This window comes from Zalophus californianus, chromosome 7, assembly GCF_009762305.2.
Source record: "Zalophus californianus isolate mZalCal1 chromosome 7, mZalCal1.pri.v2, whole genome shotgun sequence".
Classification (NCBI taxonomy): Eukaryota; Metazoa; Chordata; class Mammalia; order Carnivora; family Otariidae; genus Zalophus; species Zalophus californianus.
In genome coordinates, this window is record NC_045601.1 from 65,877,784 (window position 1) to 65,892,087 (window position 14,304).

The window sequence follows — 14,304 nt, forward strand, 5'->3', positions numbered from 1 at the left end:
TTCCAAAATATATCAAGAGCTTATACAACTAAACACACACACACACAAAACACACATGCACAACAAAAACAACAAGAAATAATCCATTTAAAATGGGCAGAGGACCCATGAAAATGAATAGACATTTTTCCAAAGAAGGCACACAGATGGCCAACAGACCCAGGAAAACATGCTCAACGTCACTGATCATCAGGGCGATGCACATCAAAACCACACCTTACACTTGTCAGAATGAGCTAGAATCAAAAGACAAGAAATAACAAGTGTTGGTGAGGATGTGAGAAAAGGGAATTCTCATGCGCTGTTCGTGGGAATGTAAATTGTTACAGCCATTGTGGAAAGTAGTATGGAAGTTTTCCAAAAAATTAAAACTAGAAATACCAGATGATCCAGTAATTCTACTGCTGGGTATTTACCCAGAAAAAATGAAAACACTAACTCAAAATGATGTTGGGGTGGGCGCCTGGGTGGCTCAGATGGTTAAGCGTCTGCCTTCGGCTCAGGTCATGATCCCAGGGTCCTGGGATCGAGTCCCGCATCGGGCTCCCTGCTCCTTGGGAGCCTGCTTCTCCCTCTGCTTCTCTCTTCTCTCCCCCTCTCTCTCCCCCTCTGTCTCTCATGAATAAATAAATAAAATCTTTAAAAAAATGATGTTGGGGTGGCTGGATGGCACAGTCAGTGAAGTGTCCGACTCGTGGTTTCAGTTTGGGTTGTGATGTCAGGGTTGTGAGTTGGAGCCCCACAAACTGATGGTTGTCAGAGGAAAGGGGGTTGGGGGTTGGGCAAAATGGGTGAAAGGGAGAGGAAGATACAGGCTTCCAGTTATGGAATGAATAAGTAATGGGAATATATTCAGTAATATTGCAATAGAGTTGTATGGTGACAAATGGTAGCTACATTTGTGGTGAGCAGAGCATAATGTACAGAGATGCCGAATCACTATCTTATACCTGTAACTAACGTAATGTTTGTGTCAGCTATATTCAAATTTTTTTTTAATTTTTAAAAAGTTGGAAAAACAATTGATAATAACTTGATGTAGGTACTTAGATCTGAATAGTCCAATGATACCCAGGTAATAAAGACCATCTGTTTCCACAATGTTTATTTTGTTTTGTTTTTCTGATTAATTCTTCATTTCTTCTAAGGTAAGTCAGCTCTTGGTCTGTTCTTTGCTTTTCTTAGCCAGTTATTTCATTATGGCTTCACATTTTTTTTTTTTTTTACTGAAATAGAATTATAGGAATGAGATTTTCATGGCATTGTTTTTAACCTCGAGATTCTATTTCTAAACCACCGAAGAATGTCAGAGCTAGTGATTTTCAGAAAGAGGTATTATGGCAATGACAGTAGAATTAACCTGCTAACATAAATAGAGGAATTGGTATATTCTTTTCTCTAAAGATATTCTGATTTATACGAGAATGCCATGGAATAGTGACAAAAAGAAAACCCCAGCATCTGCCAACTTACAAGCTATTTAAACATTGGATGTGTTCCCATCATTTTGCCTACAGTGTCTTCTAATAAAAATATTTTGTTTCAGAATAAATGCTTAATATCTAAAGTGTGCTTTGGTCTCACAATGTTAATAATCTAATCAAGTATTACTGATTGACTTTTTGCTCGGCATAGCAGAGAACTACTGATATAAGCATTTCCATAATATTAAGAATAATCTTTTTTCTGCAAACTTTTCAATATCTTTATTTTTCTTGATTAAGCTTTTAAACTTTGACTTTTTTATTCTATTTTATGAATACTGATGTTTCCAGATGGCTATTTCACACTCTGATCAATTCACTGCATCACCGTGCTGTATGAGGAAAGTTCTTTGTCTATTTTATACATTCTGTGAATACGTGCAAACTGCAACACAATGTACTCATGAGTTTTGATAAATTGGTACATTTGTGTCACCACTACTACAATTAAAATGCAGAAGATTATCATCATCCCAAAGTGTTTCTTTATACACGCTTTCTAGTCTGTTCTACCCCCACTATGGCAACTACCAAACTTCCATTTGTCACAATGATTCTATTTGTCTCTGCTAGATTTTAAAATAAATGAAATCCTGCAGTATGCACTCATCTGTTCCAGGCTTCTTTCACTCAGGATAATGTTGCTAAGATTCATCCATGTTGTTGCATGCCATCAATAGATCATTCTTTCTATTGCTGAGCACTATTCCATTTATGAACATAGCATTATTTTTATCCATATAACTGTTATGTTTATGTCATTTCCAGTTGGACTTCTTATGATTAAAGCTGTAGTAAACATTCATGTTCAAATGTTTCTTTGGAAAAATATTTTCATTTCAAGTAGAAGTGGACTGGCTGGGTCTCATGGTAAGTATATGTTTAACTTCATAAAAAATTGCCAAACTGTTTTCCAAAATGCTTGTATAATTTTACAATCCCAACAGCAATGTAAAAGAGCTTCAGTTGCTCTGAAAGCTTGCCAGCATTTGGTTTTGCCAGTCAATTTGTTTTAGACATTCTAAAATGTGTATAGAAGTTTCTCACTCTGGTGTTAAATTGTACCTTCCCTGATGATTGACACTGGACATCTTTCATGTGCTTTTTGACCTTTCTTAGATCTCATTTTGTGAAGTGTCTGTTAAAATATTTTGCATTTTTACTGGGTTGATAATAATTGGGTTTTAAATGATACTTACATATTCTATATATAGTCATTAATCAGGTATATTTATTGCAAATATTTTCTCCCAGTCGGAGGCTTGCCTTCTTATTTTTTGAACAGTGTGTCTTGTAAAGCAGAATTATCTAAATTTCATGGAGGCTAATTGATCATTTATTTTTTAAATTTAAAAAATATTTCCCTATCCTAAAGAAATAAAGATTTTTCTCCTATGTTTCTTATAATGTATGCTTTGTGTTGGACTATGATCTATTTAGAGTTAAAATTTATGTATGGTATTATATGAGTCAATGTTCTTTTACTTATGAATATACATTTATTTAAACATTATTTGTTTAAAACTATTCTTTCTCTATTAAATTATATTAAATTTCTCTATTAAATTTCCCTTGGAAATATTAGTAAAAACCATTCATTTGTGTATGGACATGTCTATTTCTGGACTTTCTCTCTTCTCTTGAGCTGACCTAGCTTGTCTTTAAGCCAAAACCATACTATCTTGCTTACTGTACTTTATGGTAAGTCTTAAAATCAGATAGTATAAGTTTTCTTAAACTTGTCCTTGTATTTTAAAATTATTTTTACAATTTTAAGTCCTTTGTAATTTCATATAACTTTAGATCAGTTTGTCAATTTCTAAATTGACAATTTCTAAATATCTAAAAAGATATTTCTGGAATTTTGTTTGCATTGTGTAAACATAAAGAGCAAAACTGGGAGAATTTATGCCTTAACTATCTGCATCTTCCAATTCATAAACACGATATATCTTTAACTAAATTTTCTTTTTTTCTATTATCAATGCTTTTAGTTTTTGTTGTATAATTCCTGCATGTATTTGATAAATTTATCTTAAAATATGTCATATTTTAATGCTATTATAAATTATATATTTTCATTTCTCAGTTGGAACTACTTATTGCTAGTATATTAAAAAGACATTTTCATATATTGACTTTCAATCTGCAACATTGCTAGACCCACTTATTATTTCTAATATCTTTATTATATACTTTTTAGGACTTTCTACATGCCCAAATGAGACATGTACACATAAATAGCTTTATTCCTTTTACAACCTTCAATCATTTTATGAATTTTTTTTTTGCCTTATTAAACTAGTTAGGGCTTCAAATACAATGTTGAACAGGTATGGTGAAATGGACAGTTTAACTCTATTCCCCATCTTATGGGAAAAACATGCAATTTTTTATCTTTAAGGATCCTACTTCATAATTATTGTAAGAGGTTTAAAGTGTACAATTATATTTTTCACATTCTGCCCTTTGTTCTACTGATGGCATATGATTTTCTTATACTTATAAGTTCCATAAAACATTATTATAACTCTGCTTTAAATTATCAGTTATATTTTTAAATGATTTGATATAAAGAAAAAAGAGGATTTAAAAATATATATTTACCCATAGATTTGCTATTTGAGGCACTCTGCATTCTTTGTGGAGACCCAAATTTCTTTCTGTCTATTTTAATAATGTCCTTTAACACTTCCTGGAAGGCAGATATGCTGGCAGTAAATTCTTTCAGTTTTGATTGTCAATACAAACCTTTGTTTTACTTACATTTTTGAAAGGTAATTTTATTTTTTTAAATAATTTTTTTATTGTTATGTTAATCACCATACATTTCATCATTAGTTTTTGATGTAGTGTTCCATGATTCATTGTTTGTGCATAACACCCAGTGCTCCACGCAGAATGTGCCCTCTTTAAAACCCATCACCAGGCTAACCCATCACCCCACCCCTCATCCCCTCTAGAACCCTCAGTTTGTTTTTCAGAGTCCATCGTCTCTCATGGTTCGTCTCCCCCTCCGACTTACTCCCCTTCATTCTTCCCCTCCTGCTAACTTCTTCTTCATTTCTTTTAACATATATTGCATTATTTGTTTCAGAAGTACAGATCTGTGATTCATCAATCTTGTACAATTCGCATTGCTCACCATAGCACATACCCTCCCCAATGTCTATCACCCAGCCACCCAATCCCTCCCACCCCCCACCACTCTAGCAACCCTCAGTTTGTTTCCTGAGATTAACAATTCCTCATATCAGTGAGGTCATATGATACATGTCTTCTCTGATTGACTATTTCACTCAGCATAACACCCTCCAGTTCCATCCACGTTGTTGCAAATGGCAAGATCTCATTCCTTTTGATGGCTGCATAATATTCCATTGTATATATATACCAATTCTTCTTTATCCATTCATCTGTGGATGGACATCTTGACTCTTTCCAAATTTGGCTATTGTGGACATTGCTGCTATAAACATTGGGGTGCATGTACCCCTTCGGATCCCTACATTTGTATCTTTGAGGTAAATACCCAGGAGTGCAATTCCTGGATTGTATGGTAGCTCTATTTTCAACTGCTTCAGGAACCTTGATACTGTTTTCCAGAGTGGTTGAACCAGCTTGCGTTCCCACCAACAGTGTAGGAGGGTTGCCTTTCTCCACATCCCCGCCAATATCTGTCGTTTCCTAACATGTTAATTTTAGCCATTCTGACTGGTGTGAGGTGGTATCTCACTGAGGATTTCATTTGAATTTCCCTGATGCCGAGCGATGTTGAGCACTTTTTTATGTGTCTGCTGGCCATTTGGATATCTTCTTTGGAAAAATGTCTGTTCATGTCTTCTGCCGATTTCTTTTCCCTTTTTTTTTTATTTTTTTATTGTTATGTTAATCACCATATATTACATCATTAGTTTTTGATGTAGTGTTCCATGATTCATTGTTTGTTCATAACACCCAGTGCTCCATGCAGAATGTGCCCTCTTTAACACCCATCACCAGGCTAACCCATCCCCTTACCCTCCTCCCCTCTAGAACCCTCAGTTTGTTTTTCAGAGTCCATCATCTCTCATGGTTCGTCTCCCCCTCTGACTTACTCCCTTTCATTCTTCCTCTCCTGCTATCTTCTTCTTTATCTTTTTTCTTAAAATATGTTGCGTTATTTGTTTCAGAAGTACAGATCTGTGATTCAACAGTCTTGCACAATTCACAGTGCTCACCGTAGCACATACCCTCCCCGATGTCTATCACCCAGCCACCCCATCCCTCCCACCCCCAACCACTCTAGTAACACTCAGTTTGTTTCCTGAGATTAAGAATTCCTCATATCAGTGAGGTCATATGATACATGTCTTTCTCTGATTGACTTATTTCATTCAGCATAACACACTCCAGTTCCATCCACGTCCTTGCAAATGGCAAGATCTCATTCCTTTTGATGGCTACATAATATTCCATTGTGTATATATACCACCTCTTCTTTAGCCATTCATCTGTCGATGGAGATCTTGGCTCTTTACACAGTTTGGCTATTGTGGACATTGCTGCTATAAACATTGGGGTGCACGAACCACTTCGGATCCCTACATTTGTATCTTCGTGGTAAATACCCAGTATTGCAATCGCTGGATCGAATGGTAGCTCTAATTTCAACTGTTTGAGGAACCTCCATACAGTTTTCCAGAGTGGTTGCACCAGCTTGCATTCCCATCAACAGTGTAAGAGGGTTCGCCTTTCTCCACATCCCCGCCAACATCTGTCATTCCCTGACTTGTTAATTTTAGCCATTCTGACAGGTGTGAGGTGGTATCTCATTGAGGTTTTGATTTGGACTTCCCTGATGCCGAGCGATGTTGAGCACTTTTTCATGTGCCTGTTGGCCATTTGGATGTCCTCTTTGGAAAAACGGCTGTTCATGTCTTCTGCCCATTTCTTGATTGGATTATTTGTTCTTTGGGTGTTGAGTTTGATAAGTTCTTTATAGATTTTGGATACTAGCCCTTTATCTGATATGTCATTTGCAAATATTTTCTCCCATTCTGTCGGTTGTCTTTTGGTTTTGTGGACTGTTTCTTTTGCTGTGCAAAAGCTTTTTATCTTAATGAAATCCCAATAGTTCATTTTTGCCCTGGCTTCCCGTGCCTTTGGCGATCTTTCTAGGAAGAATTTGCTGTGGCTGAGGTGGAAAAGGTCGCTGCCTGTGTTCTCCTTTAGGATTTTGAAGGACTCCTGTCTCACATTTAGGCCTTTCAACAATGTTGAGTCTATTTTTGTGTGTGGTGTAAGAAAATGGCCCAGTTTCATTCTTCTGCATGTGGCTAATTTTCCCAAAACCATTTGTTGAAGAGACTGTCTTTTTTCCATTGGACATTCTTTCCTGCTTTGTCAAAGATGAGTTGACCATAGAGTTGAGGGTCCATTTCTGGGCTCTCTATTCTGTTCCATTGATCTATGTGTCTGTTTTTGTGCCAGTACCATACTGTCTTGATGATGACAGCTTTGTAATAGAGCTGGAAGTCCGGAATTGTGATGCCGCCAGCTTTGCTTTTCTTTTACAATATTGCTCTGGCTATTTGGGGTCTCTTCTGGTTCCATACAAATTTTAGGATTATTTGTGCCATTTCTTTGAAAAAAGTGGATGGTATTTTGATGGGGATGCATTGAATGTGTAGATTGCTCTAGGTAGCATTGACATCTTCACAATGTTTGTTCTCCCAATCCATGAGCATGGAACGTTTTTCCATTTCTTTGTGTCTTCTTCAATTACTTTCATGAGTATTTTATAGTTTTCTGAGTACAGATCCTTTGCCTCTTTGGTTAAATTTATTCCTAGGTATCTTATGGTTTTGGGTGCAATTGTAAATGGGATCGACTCCTTGATTTGTCTCTCTTCTGTCTTGTTGTTGGTGTAAAGGAATGCCACTGATTTCTGTGCATTGATTTTATATCCTGCTACTTTACTGAATTCCTGTATGAGTTCTAGCAGTTTTGGGGTGGAGCCTTTTGGATTTTCCACATACAGTATCATATCATCTGCAAAGAGTGAGACTTTGACTTCCTCTTTGTCGATTTGGATGCCTTTGATTTCTTTTTGTTGTCTGATTGCTGTGGCTAGGACTTCTACTACTATGTTGAATAGCAGTGGTGAGAGTGGACATCCCTGCTGCGTTCCTGACCGTAGGGGGAAAGCTCTCAGCCTTTCCCCGTTGAGAATGATATTCACTGTAAGTTTTTCATAGATGGCTTTTATGATATTGAGGTATGTACCCTCTATCCCTATACTCTGAAGAGTTTTGATCAAGAAAGGATGCTGTACTTTGTCAAATGCTTTTTCTCCATCTATTGAGAGGATCATAGGATTCTTGTTCTTTCTTTTGTTAATGTATTGTATCACACTGATTGATTTGCGGATTTTGAACCAAACTTGCAGCCCAGGAATAAATCCCACTTGGTCGTGGTGAAGAATTCTTTTAATGTACTGTTGGATCCTATTGGCTAGTATTTTGGTGAGAATTATTGCATCCATGTTCATCAAGGATATTGGTCTGTAATTCTCCTTTTTGATGGGGTCTTTATAAGGTTTTGGGATCAAGGTAAGGGTGGCCTCATAAATTGAGTTTGGAAGTTTTCCTTCCATTTCTATTTTTTGGAACAGTTTCAGGAGAATAGGTATTAATTCTTCTTTAAATGTCTGATAGAATTCCCCTGGGAAGCCATCTGGCCCTGGGCTTATGTTTCTTGGGAGATTTTTGATGACTGCTTCAATTTCCTTAGTGGTTATAGGTCTGTTCAGATTTTCTATTTCTTCCTGGTTCAATTTTGGTAGTTGATACATCTCTAGGAATGCACCCATTTCTTCCAGGTTATCTAATTTGCTGGCATAGTGTTGCTCATAATATGTTCTTAAAATTGTTTGTATTTCTTTGGTGTTGGTTGTGATCTCTCCTCTTTCATTCATGATTTTGTTGATTTGGGTCATTTCTCTTTTCTTTTTGATCAGTCTGGCCAGGGGTTTATTAATCTTGTTAATTCTTTCAAAGAACCAGCTCCTAGTTTCGTTGATCTGTTCTACTGTTCTTTTGGTTTCTAGTTCATTGATTTCTGCTCTGATCTTTATTATTTCTCTTCTCCTGCTGGGTTTAGGCTTTATTTGCTGTTCTTTCTCCAGCTCCTTTAAGTGTAGAGTTAGGTTGTGTATTTGAGACTTTCTTGTTTCTTGAGAAAGGCTTGTATTGCTATATACTTTCCTCTCAGAACTGCCTTTGCTGTATCCCAAAGATTTTGAACAGTTGTGTTTTCATTTTCACTGGTTTCCATGACTTTTTTAATTCTTCTTTAATTTCCTGGTTGACCCATTCATTCTTTAGTAGGATGCTCTTTAGCCTCTATGTATTTGAGTTCTTTCCGACTTTTCTCTTGTGATTGAGTTCTAGTTTCAAAGCATTGTGGTCTGAAAATATGCAGGGAATAAGCCTAATTTTTGGTACTGGTTGAGACCTGATTTGTGACCTAGGATGTGATCTATTCTGGAGAATGTTCCATGGGCACTAGAGAAGAATGTGTATTCCGTTGCTTTGGGATGGAATGTTCTGAATATCTCTGTGGAGTCCACTGGGTCCAGTGTGTCATTTAAAGTCTTTATTTCCATGTTAATCTTTTGCTTAGATGATCTGTCCATTTCAGTCAGGGGGGTGTTAAAGTCCCCCACTATTATTGTACTGTTTTCAATGTGTTTCTTTGCTTTTGTTATTAATTGCCTTATATAATTGGCTGCTCCCACGTTCGGGGCATAGATATTTACAATTGTTAGATCTTCTTGTTGGATAGACCCTTTAAGTAAGATATAGTGTCCTTCCTCATCTCTTATTACAGTCTTTGTTTTAAAATCTAGTTTGTCTGATATAAGGATTCCCACCCCAGCTTTCTTTTGGTGTCCATTCGCATGGTAAATGGTTTTCCACCCCCTCACTTTCAATGTGGGGGTGTCTTTGGGTCTAAAATGAGTCTCTTGCAGACAGCATATTGATGGGTCTTGTTTTTTAATCCAATCTGATAGCCTGTGTCTTTTGATTGGGGCATTTAGCCCATTTACATTCAGGGTAACTATTGAAAGGTATGAATTTAGTGCCATTGTATTGCCTGTAAGGTGACTGTTACTGTATGTTGTCTGTGTTCCTTTCTGATCTTTGCTGCTTTTAGGCTCTCTCTTTGCTTAGAGGACCCCTTTCAATATTTCTTGGAGGGCTGGTTTCGTGTTTGCAAATTCCTTTAGTTTTTGTTTGTTCTGGAAGCTTTTTATCTCTCCTTCTCTTTTCAATGACAGCCTAGCTGGATATAGTATTCTTGGCTGCATATTTTTCTCGTTTAGTGCTCTGAAGATATCTTGCCAGTCCTTTCTGGCCTGCCAGGTCTCTGTGGATAGGTCTGTTGCCAATCTAATGTTTCTACCATTGGAGGTTACATATCTCTTCTCCCGAGCTGCTTTCAGGATTTTCTCTTTGTCTCTGAGACTCGTAAGTTTTACTATTAGATGTCGGGGTGTTGACCTATTATTATTGATTTTGAGAGGGGTTCTCTGTGCCTCCTGGATTTTGATGTCTGTTTCCTTCTCCACATTAGGGAAGTTCTCTGCTATTATTTGCTCCAATATACCTTCTGCCCCCCCCCTTCTTCTTCTGGGATCCCAATTATTCTAATGTTGTTTCGTCTTATCATATCGCTTATCTCTCGAATTCTGCCCTCGTGATCCTGTAGTTGTTTTTCTCTCTTTTTCTCAGCCTCTTTATTTTCCATCATTTGATCTTCTATATCACTGATTCTCTCTTCTGCCTCATTTATCCTAGCCCCCATTTTTGATTGTACCTCATCAATAGCCTTTTTGATTTCGACTTGGTTAGATTTTAGTTCTTTTATTTCTCCAGAAAGGGTTTCTCTAATAACTTCCATTCTTTTTTCAAGCCCAGCTAGTATCTTTAAAGTCATGATTCTGAACTCTAGGTCCGACATCATACTAATGTCCGTATTGAGTAGGTCCCTGACAGACGGTACTACCTCTTGTTCTTTTTGCTGAGGTGATTTTTTTCGTCTTGTCATTTTGTCCAGAGGAGAATAGATGAATGAGAGAACAAAATGCTAACAGGTTTACAACGTCCCCAGCAAATATACTGTATACAAATCAGAAAAGACCTGAAACCAGGGGAAAAGAAAGGGAAAGAAAGAAAAAAGAAAGAGAAAAAAAAAGAAAATAAAAGATAAAAAAAAACAGAACAATACAAAAAAGCAGAATATGATCAAATATGATCAGGCTAGTGCATAGATCAGTGCCACACACTAGATTTTGGGCGTATTTTTGTCTGTTAGAAAAAAGTGACTCCTAAAATTTTAATGGAAGAAAGACATATATGTACAAAATAAGGGTTGATACAATGAAGGGATGGAAGATGACTGTAAAGATGAAAATTATAAAAGATTTTATAAAAGGACTTGATAAGTTAAGAAGTTGTTTGAAAAAAGAAAGAAGAAGATTTAAGGAAAAAAAAAAAAGGAAAAAGGAAGAGAATGTGATCAGGCAGGAGACTAGAACAAAGCCATACACTTGTGATTTAGGGTATATTTTGATCTGTTAAAGAAACATTATCTCAAAATTTTAAAGAGAGAACAACTTATATATATGTATATGCCAAAAATAATGGTAACTACTATGAAGGGATAAAATATGACTCTAAAAATGAAAATAAAAAATGTTTTTTTTAAAAAAGGCATTGATAAGATGTTGTTTGAAAAAGGGAAAAAGAAAAATTCAAAAAAAAAAAACAGTTAAAAAAATTGACTTTGAAAAACTAATGAATTATGGTAAAAAAGCCATGAATTCTATGTGCAGTATTCCCCTAGCACTGGAGTTCTCCGTTCTCCTTGATCGGTAAACTTGGTCTTGGCTTGCTGGCTGTTCGTGCTGATCTTCTGGGGGAGGGGCCTGTTGCCGTGGTTCCCAAATGTCTTTGCCAGAGGTGGAATTGCCCCACCCTTGTGAGTCCGGGCTAAGCAAGCTGCTCGGGTTTGCTCTCAGGAGCTTTTGTTCCCTGCAAGCTCTCGGTACAGCTTTGGAGGACCAGGGTGAAAATGGTGGCCTCCCAATCTCCGCCCAGAGGAGCTGAGAACTCGGGGCCCCGCTCCTCAGTGTGCCCCCAGAGAAAAGCGGTCACTACTGTCTCCCTGATCTCCGGCCGCACTGCGTGCTCACCCAGCCTGTGACCGAGTGTTTCTATCTCTGGCACCTGACCCCGTGTGGAATCTCCAAACCCAGCAGATCCCTGCGGTGCGCTCCCGCGCTGCTCCTCCCGGGGGAGGAAGGGGAGTGTCCCCAGATCTGCCGCTTGTTGGTCCCTGCTGGAGGAATAGTAGCCCGACTGGGCCGCGGATCATAGTTTTTGGCAACCCTGGGCTGAGAGCCCGCGCCTCAGCTCTGTCTCTGCAGCTGGCTTCCCCCTTCTATACCTGGGAGCTCTGCTGCACTCAGGCACCTCCGGTCTTTCTGTGACCCCGAGGGTCCTGAGACCACACTGTCCTGCGAGGGTTCCATCCCCCGTTTAGCCACTGGAGCGACGTCCCTCAGAGGAGCCGGCTTCTAAAAGTTCTGATTTTGTGCTCCGCGGCTCTGTCACTTGCCAGAAGCAGCCGACGGAGGCCCCCTCCCCCACCATCTATCCTCCCGAATATTGCCTTGGATTCACTTCTCTGAACGTCCTACCTTCCAGAAAGTGGTCGCTTTTCTGTTCAGAGTGTTGTTACTCTTCTTATCTTCGATCTCCTGTTGAGTTCGTAGGTGTTCAGAATGGTTTGATCCCTATTCAGCTGAATTCCTGAGACCAGACGAAATCCAGGTCTCCTACTCCTCCGCCATCTTGCTCCGCCCCCTCAACAAACTGAAAGGTAATTTTATAGGTATATCATTCTAAGTTGGTGGTTTTATTTTCTTTGAATAATCCAAAGATTTTACTCCATTTTCTTCAAAAGGCATGATTTTTTTATGACAAGTCAACTGTCATACATATCTTTTTTAAATATATATAATTTGTCTCTTCTCCCCCACCCCAACCCTTTATATACTTTAAGATTAACTTTTTTTTTAAGATTTTTATTTATTCATTTACCAGAGAAAGAGAGAGCACAAGCAGGAGGGGCAGCAGGCAGAGGAAGAAGCAGTTTCCCCGATGAGCAGGGAGCCGGATGCAGGGCTCAATCCCAGGACCCTGGGATCATGACCTGAGCTGAAGGCAGATGCTTAACGACTGAGCCACCCAGGCGTCCCTAAGATTTACTTTTTATCAGTTTTTAGAAATTTTATTTGATTATGCCTTGGTTTGATATTTTTCATAATTATTTCTGTTTAGAGTTCATTGAAATTCTTAGTGTTGTGAGTTTATAAATTTCATAAATTAGAAAAGTTCTGGCCAATAGTTCTTTTTTTTAAAGATTTTATTTATTTATTTGACAGAGAGAAACACAGTGAGAGAGGGAACACAAGCAGTGGGAGTGGGAGAGGGAGAAGCAGGCTTCCGGTAGAGCAGGGAGCCTGATGTGGGGCTCGATCCCAGGACTCTGGAATCATGACGGAAGGCAGATGTTTAATGACTGAGCCACCCAGGCACCCCTGGCCAATAGTTCTTAACTCCTGCCTTCCTTTTTGTACTTTACTGAATGGCCACTGATTCTGAGTTCTTTTTTTTATGTTTTATTTTTCTGTGTGTTTTCTTTTGAATATTTTACATTACTATATTTTCTCATTCACTATTTCTTTCTGAACTTTCTTCTGAAACATCTAATCCTCTATTAATTTTATCCAAAGTATATTTCATTTGAAGTATATATTTCATTCCTAGAAAAATGGTTTGTGCCTTGTTATACCTTCCATTTCTCTCATCATGTTTATGCTTTACCTTCTTAGAAATATGCAGTCTATTTATAATAATGCTTTTAAAGTCCTAATCTCCTAATTCTATCATCTATATCATTATATCTATATCATCTGTATCATAGCTATTTTTGTTGATTATTTTTCCTAGTTATGGGTCAAAGTCCTTCTTTTTACTCAATACTAAGCACTTGGAATTCTATGCTAATGAGGGCTGCATCCCCTTACATTTTATTTAGCATTGTTCTGGGGTACTGTTGTGTTAATTTGGATAATTTTGATCTTCCCTGACTTGTTTTAAGCATGGTAGCCTGTGTCCAGGGCAGTCTTTCATTTAAGTCACAGTCTATTTAGTTGTTCCTGTAACTGAGACAATCAGTTTTTGAGGATTCTACATGATGCCAGGATTAGAAGGATATTTAGCTTTGACTAGAAGAAACAAAAATTATTTCCAGCAGTTTGGGAGCTGCAGGGATCGTTCTGTTCACTTTTATTCAGTGATTATTTCATCACCACTCTCCTTGGGTACTTTCCTCAAATGTTCAGATAAGTATTCTGCCAAAGACTGGAAGTAACCCCTTTATAGATCCCTGGAACACTCTTTCTTTTTGCAGCTCTTTTTACTCTGATATTTTGCTCTGCAAATTCTAGCTTCCTTGGCCTCCCTAAATGCCAAACTGTATATTCTCTACACAATGAGACTGATGTGCTTTGTTTGGTTCCCCCTACTTAGACCACAGCTTGGAAATTCTCTCCAGAGACTAAGGTAAGACACTCGCAGGGCTCAATTTATTTATTCTCCTTTTCTCATGGATCATTCCTTGCATGCTTATGAATTAACAACACAACACCAATGATTCATATAATTTTTCTAAGTTGCCAGTAACTTAAGATGTAGGGTAAGTCTGG